We start from the raw sequence: 10080 nt of genomic DNA, 5'->3' as shown, positions 1-10080 counted from the left end.
ATTCCAACCTAGTTTGTGCTGATGAACCCTGTTTGTGTGTCTGTAAAACACCAGCCATCAAAATCAACACTGAAACATGAATCAAGAGCTGCTGCAAATGAATCCCATCTGTGTGTGAGTGTCTGACCTGGTGATCTGGGATCAGCTGTATGATTCATGATTTCAGCAGGAAAGAAGCTCTGATTTATTCCGTGGTTCCAGATGAACATCACGTCCCCAGTGGGACGATGAAAGAAATGCTCATGTGATGGATATCCGTGCGTCCAGATAAAATTAGCTCAGTTGTGCTTCTGCGTGAACTTGCACTTAGTAGTGTGTGGCATTCTAAAGTAAACAGGAAGTGAGTGCTGGAGGCGCTAAAAAAAAAAACTCAATCGACTCTCAAGGCGACTTCCAATAATACACTCTGAACAGAGAAACGGACCGTCAGCTCAGACCTGATCAGAACAAAACACACAGACATACAGGGATATATGTATATATACGAGGACTCATTCAAACACAGATTCAGGCCTAATGTACTATTTATGTATTTGAATTGCATATCAATTTCCATCCATTTCGACTGCTGAGAGTTTTCACTCAAACTAACATGTGATCATATTTGTGAGTCATGCATCAGTGAAACAGGTCAGGATTTCTATAATAGTGTTAATAAACTCAGTGTGTTTTAATTACACAATAACCAGCTTTATACATTTATCATCAATAAATCCAGTTTGTGTCAGTTCATTCTTTGCATCTTCATCGTTTTTAAACTGATTATTTAAATTAATTGTTTTCACGTGAACAGACAAGATTTAAAACTGATTCTAAGAAATTTGAATAAATTCATTTTTAAAAAGACAATTTGAAGAAACATCAAATAGATGCAAATAGTTAATGATTTCTTGAGTGCAGAAATCTGATGTTTCAATGATGTATGACTGACAAAGTTTATTATTTGTTTGTTTATGTTAAAAAAGTGTGTTCTGTGAAATGTTTTTAATGCAATTCAAATACATAAATCATAAATGTAGGCTGCTGTTCTGCAGATTGAGAAGACGACACACACAGACGATCATCATCTCTGCGTTTGGTCTTAAACGTCCCTCCATCAGAACACACACAGGTTTGGGGAACATGGCACCGGTTCCTGTAGCTCTTTTGGTAAAAATCATAACCAGCCCATTTCCTCTCATTCATCGGCCGCGCTGGGAAAGGCTTTTATATCCTTCCTGCAGCGCGAGCGGCTCTGGCTCTGCTGGAGAACACGAGGCGAGACGTTTGAGAGCAACTATTGTCTTGAGTTTGTATCTCTAAGTCACACACAATACACGGCTTTCCTTCTCATATAAATAATACCTTCAGCCTAAAACAAAGCCTCGCTGGCTGCATGGAGGGCCACATGTTCACTGTTGTCCCGCTTCAGTCTGAATCAATCAGAAACAGTCCTTTTTGTTTCGCAGGAACGTCTTCATCATCTCAATAACAGGTGCAGGATTCTCCTGCAAGCCAAAGCTAAAACACTGGCTGATGAATGAACCAGCGATTATGTCGAGATGATAACGAATGGTCAAACTGAGTGATGAGAGACCCAACAAAAACCACAAACACGGCAGTGTGAGCTTGACAAATGGTCTAAATCTATGCTATTTAATTAAAACATTAAATAATAGCTGCACAGTACATGATTCAGTTGGTCCGTCCAGAGATCCTGACAGATCTGCACTCACTCTCTCGATTAACACTGAATTAATTCAGCATCAGTGAGGAATAAAGCCTCCAGCTCCTGAAGGAGAGCATCATGAGTTCAGCAGACTCTTCAGTGAGATCACGTGTGATGCTTCTGTCCGTCTGACCGGTCCTGATGGTGAAGGTCCAGCGCAGGCTAGGCCAGGATGATGTCGCTCCGCTTGCTGCACCACACCACCAGCACCACAATGGCCAGCGTGAGGAAGACGGGGATGAAGATGAGGAGGATGAGCGTGTCGTCCGGCGGGTCGATGAACACCGCGTGATCCAGGCTGCAGTTGGAGAAGAAGTGCTTGTGGATGCTGATGATGAAGCGCTCCACCGCTGGGTTCGGCCAGAAGCAGCCGATGCGCTCGGCGTTCTTACTCTGTGCAGGAGGAGAAGACGTGGTACTCTCTGAGGAAAGAAGCACAAACATCACGTTAGTATTGACCTAATGGAGAAATTCAGGTCATTTCCTTTCACGGCAATCAGCAGATCATTCGTTTCCTTCAGGAATCAGCGAGAGAACCGGCTCACATTCAGCATTTAATGAGTTCTGTCCGTGACATGAGCGCAGAGCTTTATAACGCTGATAACGTTCCTTCCTATTCATCTGCACAGAGACACAGATGAACAGAATTTACATCATAGAACACAACCTCTCCTCCTCACGCAATACTCGTCCTCAATAATCCTAAACAACGTCCAAAACACAAGACAGTAATACTGCATAATGAACATGAAGCCTGATGCTGAGGATCCTGAAGATGTGAATGTGTTCGTTTTCTGCCTGTTGATGGTATTTTCTGATTTATGAAGTGAATATCCTCCGGAGAAACCTTGAACTCTGATAATGATGACAAAATCTAACAGGAATTATGAACCTGACTTTATCCAATGTTCAGATTTATGTTAAGTAAGTTCATGCAAATGAGTCATTTGCATATTTAAACATAACATTTCAGAAAACGTGCAATAAAAAAATGTTTGCATTTAAACAGTTACACAGTATTTTTCACAATGACAAGAATGTTTGGGTTTTGAATGAGCTTGATATGAATACAAACAAAACAGGCTTTGTTTTCTTTATGAAAATTAATTTCTTCTGATTTTGGTGTAAAATACAAGTGTGTGTGTGTGTGTGTTTGTGTTGCGGGTCCCGGTATTTCCCTACATTACAGGGACCAAAAGGATAGTAATTCCAGTAAATTTTGACCTTGTGGGGAAATTTTTTGGTGGCCATGAGGAAAAATGTTAAATTTTGTAAAATCTAAAAATGTCTGTAGTTTTGTGTGAGGGGGAGGTTCAGGGTCAAGGGATAGAAAATACAGTTTATACAGTAGAAAAACCATTATCTTTATGGAATGTCCCCTCAATTTACAAAAACAAACATGTGTGTGTGTGTGTGTATTTTTTTATATATATTTTATTTTCTTGTGTGAAAAAATTTTATTTCTTTTATATTGTGTGAGAGAGAGTGTATGTTGTGTGTTGTGTGTGTGTGTGAGAGAGTGCATTAGTGCGTGTGTGTGTGTCTGACTGTTGTGTGTGTGTGTGTGTGTGTGTGGTGTGTGTGTGTGGTGGTCAGCACCACTCATGTGCGGTTGATGTGTTCAGAGTCCATTAGCGCCGCTGTCGCTGAATCTCTGTTGGTCATATGATCTTATCAGCCGTTAGTAAAAACACTCATCAAAGACCGAAGCGCTCGCTATCTGACATCAACAACCATCTTCAGCAAAAACACACCTGCTGTTCCATCTGCTGATGTTATCATGGAGAAGAACCTCCACCAGACCAGATGCGTCTGAGCAGGTGAATGTCCAGAGAACGCTGAAGCTGAATAAATGAAGTTAAAGAGGTTCATGAAGGTTTCCTGTGATTAATATGCAAATGAGCGGGCTGTGTGTGAGCCGTGATTGGTCCCTGCTGATGCCTGCAGGCTCTTTCCTCCAGAGGTCTGGGAAAAACAGTCCGACTCAGAATCTCAGTAATTGGGTTCATGTTGTGACCCATCTAATCGTCCGTCTTAAGAAAGCGTCCAGCGGTGAAGCTAATGGTGTGGGAGTGAGTCGTGGGTCACTGATGTTCACCAGTGGCCGCCAGTGGAGCTCAAACCTTCATTTCTCATTATTATATATTTCAAACATTTACAATGTATGTTTAAATAAGCAAATGAGACATTCTCTAATTAAATATGTACTAATTTGCGTGCATTTCCAGAACATACATCTGAACATCGGATAAAGTCAGGTTCATAATAATTGTTTGATTATGCTGACATATTAGAGTTAAAAAATTTTCCAGAGGGGATTTTGGATTTCACTTTTTATCACCACATAAAACCATAAAATACTGTCAACAGACAGAAAAACAACACACATTTTCACCATGTTTTTAGGAGTAAAATGTTATATGAACAAACCTTCAGAATATAGAGAGTAGGCATGGGCCGGTATGAGATTTTGATGGTGTGATAACCTCAAGTAAAAATATCACGGTTTCACCGTACCACGGTAATGTTGTTACAGCTCTGAAATGTGTCTGGGGGTGACAACTTATTGTCCGCTGGACACAATTTATTTTGTTTTTCAGCAACATACGGAATATTAGAAACAGTAGAATTAGTTAATTTTTTCTTTGATTTGTCTCCTAAAAATACAAAAAATAAAAAATAAAGACTGACATCTTTATTTAACCTAAAGTTGTAATTACAGTTATTTAATTGTAGTTATATAATTCATATACATATCATTTATATAATTTCATATCATTTAGTTATATACTAATAATCATACACATAATTTGATTTAATAATAACCCAGTTTGAAGCAAAAACAGAATCTTCTGACAAGCTTTGTGAAATGATACTACATGCCTGAACAAAACAAACAGCAGAAGCTCTGAATGAGATGCAGATTCACTCTCTGACAGCAGGAGGCGCCTCTGGAACACCAGACACACACCAGATACAGCGTTTCCTTGGTAACCGCTGTAAACAAAGCTGCGCTGTTACACTGCTTTAATATGAACTATACAGAGACCAGATGAAAAGAAAATACCACGTAAACTTTTCAGAAGACGGTCAGCGCACCGTCAGTATTATGCTATTTTCTCATCAATAGGGCTCGCGGACCTCCACGCACCCCGTTGTACTGCGCATGTGTCGAGCTCATCCGTCCGCTCTCATCTCCAGTTCAGTATACTTTTGAAAGCTGTGCGGACACGGCTGTGCACAAGACGGAAAGGAATGCAGAATGTGAAGTGTACCCAGGCCATCCTACACACACTTGACTGTTAGATTAGATTAAAATATTAGATTAGATTAGATTAGATTAGATTAGATTAGATTAGATTCAACTTTATTGTCATTGCACATGTGGGTACAAGGCAACGAAATGCAGTACAGGGGAAGAAGAGCCCAGGTTTCTTTGACAGTGGCCTTCAGCTCATCTGCAGTGTTTGGTCTCTTGTTTCTCATTTTCCTCTTGACAATACCCCATAGATTCTCTCTGGGGTTCAGATCTGGTGAGTTTGCTGGCCAGTCAAGCACACCAGCACCTTGGTCATTTAAATGAAATGAAATCAGCATCTTCAAAAAGCTGGTCAGCAGAAGGAAGCATGAAGTGCTCTAAAATTTCTTGGTAAACGGCTGCAGTGACTTTGGTTTTCAAAAAAAACACAATGGACCAAACACCAGCAGATGACATTGCACCCCAAATCATCACAGACTGTGGAAATCTTAACACTGGACTTCAATCAACTTGGGCTATGAGCTTCTCCACCCTTTCTCCAGACTCTAGGACCTCGGTTTCCAAATGAAATACAAAACTTGCTTTCATCTGAAAAGAGGACTTTGGACCACTGGGCAACAGTCCAGTTCTTCTTCTCCTTAGCCCAGGTAACACGCCTCAGGAGTGGCTTAACAAGAGGAATACGACAACTGTAGCCAAATTCCTCGACACGTCTGTGTGTGGTGGCTCTTGATGCTCTTGACCCCAGCCTCAGTCCATTCCTTGTGAAGTTCACTCAAATTCTTGAATCGATTTTTCTTGACAATCCTCATAAGGCTGTGGTTCTCTCGGTTGATTGTGCATCTTTTTCTTCCACACTTCTTCCTTCTACTCAACTTTCTGTTAACATGCTTGGATACAGCACTCTGTGAACAGCCAGCTTCTTTGGCAATGAATGTTTGTGGCTTACCCTCCTTGTGAAGGGTGTCAGTGCTTGTCTTCTGGGACAACTATCAGATCAGCAGTCTTCCCCATGATTGTGCAGGCTAGTGAACCCAAACTGATGAGACCCATTTATTCTGAAGGCTCAGGAAACCTTTGCAGGTGTTTTGAGTTGATTAGTTGATTGGCGTGTCACAATTTTCTAATTTGTTGAGATTGAGCCAAAATCATCAAAGTTAAGCCAAGTTCAGACTGCACAATTTTCAAAGTAGTCGGGTCACTGTTCTTTTCACACTGCATGACTATCTTGGCCAGCATGCAGTCGCTGCTGTGTTCACATGGAACGATGGTTCGGCGACAGAGAAGGTTCACACACTGCATAACTTTACAATAGGAAGAATCGCCGACAAGAATCTGGCATGCAACACGGAAACAACGTGACAAACACACGCAAGATGTGACAAGGAAACAACGTGATATCACGCGTTGCAAGACCGGAGTTCTCACGTGAGACTGGGATTATTATTAAAAATGGTAGCCCACGAGAAGCTTGCAGTACGAAAACGTCAAACAGACACGTGTGCTCCTGCCAAATTTCTATTAATTTTTCCTTCCATTTCTTGGGTCCAAATAGACAGAGAAGAAGCCTTTTCTGAAACGAAGCCATGCTTGCTGATATTGTGGTCTATAATTCCTCCCGAACTCCCCACTGCTCTGTATCTTGCTCTCTCATTGGCTGTCGGTCACATTCAAAGAACCAAAGACTTTGTCTGTGTGCTGTGTGAGTTTTATTTAATACACAAGTTTACAATTTGAGTTGAATTACTGAAAATAAATGAACTTTTCCATGACATTCTAATTTATTTGAGATGCACCTGTAGTGGTTTTGAAACCGTGACATTTTCAAGTTGTGGTATACCTTGAAACCGGTAATTGGCCCATGCCTAATAGAGAGGAATAAAAGTTTGGTGTTTGTAAGAGAAAGAACTCTTTAAAGATATGGATTGTGACTGAAGTCTACAGATGCCAATATATAAGTGCAATAAAATAAACACTTAAATGTGTGTTTGGGTTGTTTTCTTTCCATAGTCTGAAAAAAAAGAGACATGATATGGAGCAAAAAAAAAGACCAAAAATGAGCAGTGCATGAAAAACAAACTGGTTTGGCCATATTTTGAATAAATGCTATCAGTAAATGCTATCAGTGAGCTGATCTGGACATGTGAACGGTCACTGTCATCTCTAGAGTGAATGTGGTGAGAGCCACTGGCTTCTGTTCCAGATAAACATGTAAATAGTGTTGAGGACGTGTTTGTGCTTCTGGTTTATGAAGGGTGACACAGGTCAGCATCTCCTGACCGGCTGACGAGTGACAAACGCTCCTCGAGTCTCTGGAAGGAGCTCAAGATCATGTCAGAGTGAACTGTGAGTTCCTGGAACGTCTTCAAGAGCAAACATCTGCAGATCGCAGATTCATCAATCACAGCGGAGAGTTTACAAACACATGCAGCAGATCATTGAGTCTGTCAGAACCCACTTTCATTACTCAACTAGTTACCCGTCCGAGTCCTCACAGCACAAATATATATATAAATAACTCATTCCTGCTACAGCAGAACAAATACAGCAGAAGGCAGTGTGTTTCAGAGTGTACCGCTCTCCACTGTCACATCATTCATCATATATGAGTGGATGATGAATGATCCAGATATATTGATCAGCCTTATAAAAGTGCTGTGACAGGAAGCGTCTCATTACACTCAATTACTTCAATCAGAAATGTTGAACTGAATTGATCTGAATAATGACACAACTGTCTTCTGTAGAGCTTTTTACAGCTGAAATTGGATTTGTTTCATAATTGATGAACGTTAAGATTATTTTCCTGTTTACTACTGTGAAGCTGGTTTGAATCAATCTGGATTGTATAAAGCACTGTAGAAATAAATGTGACTTAACTTATGAATTGAAAAGGACACACACACACACACACAAACACACAAAGACTTTTTAAGATTTAATTAAGCTGGACTCATTGAGTATTTGTATTGGTAAGTAAAGTGGTGTTGACTGAATTTCTGTGAGCTGACTGTGATGATGATGATGAGTCACCTGATGAAGTGCGTGAGGTTGCACCTGTCTTTCTGGATGAACGTGATTCATGTCGCTGCTGAATTGTTCTCCGCATCTCTCCATCTCCAGCAGCAGCACAGTCTGATTGCACTGCAAGAGCCACGGTTTGCTGGGTGAACGACTGATCAACGCCGTCTGCATCTGAAGAGACAGAGCATCAGTCCACATGCTGAGAGACACGACTGAGACATGACTGAGACATGATTGAAATACAACTGAGACATGACTGAGACATAACTGAAACATGACTGAGACATGACTGAGACATGATTGAAATGCAACTGAGACATGATTGAAATATGACTGAGACATGACTGAGACATGATTGAAATATGACTGAGACATGACTGAGACATGATTGAAATACAACTGAGACATGACTGAGACATAACTGAAACATGACTGAGACATGACTGAGACATGATTGAAATGCAACTGAGACATGACTGAAACATGACTGAGACAGGACTGAAACACAACTGAGACATGATTGAGACATAACTGAAACATGACTGAGACACGACTGAGACATGACTAAAACACAAGTGAGACATGATTTAGACATAACTGAAACATGACTGAGAAAGGACTGAAACACAACTGAGACATGATTGAGACATAACTAAAACATGACTGAGACAAGACTGAGACATGATTGAAATATGACTGACACATGATTGAGACATGACTGAAACATGACTGAGACATGTCTGAGACACGACTGAGACATGACTAAAACACAAGTGAGACATGATTTAGACATAACTGAAACATGACTGAGAAAGGACTGAAACACAACTGAGACATGATTGAGACATAACTAAAACATGACTGAGACATGACTGAGACATGATTGAAATATGACTGACACATGATTGAGACATGACTGAAACATGACTGAGACATGTCTGAGACACGACTGAGACATGACTAAGACACATGATTGAGACATAACTGAAACATGACTTAGACAGGACTGAAACACAACTGAGACATGATTGAGACATAATTGAAACATGACTGAGACATGATTGCAATATGACTGAGACATGACTGAGACATGACTGAGACATGATTGAAATATGACTGAGACATGATTGAGACATGACTGAGACATGACTAAGACACAAGTGAGACATGATTGAGACATAACTAAAACATGGATGAGACATGATTGAGACAACTGAAACATGACTGAGACGTGACTGAGAAACGACTGAGACATGACTGAAACATGATTGAAATATGACTGAGACATGACTGAGACACAACTGAGACATGATTGAGACATAACTGAAACATGACTGTTATGCTGATGATACTCAGCTTTATATTTCTGCATGGCCCGGTGAAATATACCAATTTGAAAAACTAACGGAATGCATAGTCGATATAAAAAAAACTGGATGATGAGTAATTTCATACTGCTAAATTCTGTAAAAAAACAGAGGTGTTAATTATAGAACCTAAAAACTCTGCATGTAATAACCTAGAACGCTGTCTAAGACTTGATGGCTGCTCTGTCAATTCTTCGTTATCAGTTAGGAACTTAGGTGTGCTATTTTGATAGCAATCTTTCCTTAGAAAGCCATGTTTCTAGCATTTGTAAAACAGCATTTTTCCATCTCAAAAATATATCTAAATTTATGACCTATGCTCTCAATGTCAAATGCGTTTATGAACTCAAGTTTAGATTACTGTAATGCTTTATTGAGTGGTTGTTCTGCACACTTAATAAACAAACTCCAGCTAGTCCAAAAAGTAGCAGCTAGAGTTCTTACTAGAACCAGGAAGTATGATCATAATAGCCTGGTTCTGTCAGCACTGCATTGGCTCCCTATTAAACATTGTATAGATTTCAAAATCTTGCTTATTACTTATAAAGCCCTGAATGGTTTAGCACCTCAGTATTTGAACAAGCTCTTGTTACATTATAGTCCTCCACGTCCGCTGCGTTCTCAAAACTCAGGCAATTTGATAATACCTAGAATATCAAAATCAACTGCTGGCGGCAGATCCTTTTCCTATTTAGCGCCTAAACTCTGGAATAACCTACCTA

General features: G+C 40.1%; 1 pseudogene; it reads right to left on the bottom strand.

Moving 5' to 3' along the window:
• Window positions 1-1603: 1603 nt before the first annotated feature.
• Window positions 1604-8189, bottom strand: LOC122148525 (annotated as a pseudogene).
• Window positions 8190-10080: the final 1891 nt, after the last annotated feature.

Source organism: Cyprinus carpio, chromosome A18, assembly GCF_018340385.1.
Source record: "Cyprinus carpio isolate SPL01 chromosome A18, ASM1834038v1, whole genome shotgun sequence".
NCBI lineage: Eukaryota > Metazoa > Chordata > Actinopteri > Cypriniformes > Cyprinidae > Cyprinus > Cyprinus carpio.
Note: the sequence above shows the minus strand (reverse complement) of the source record. Positions and strands in the feature narration are given on the sequence as shown.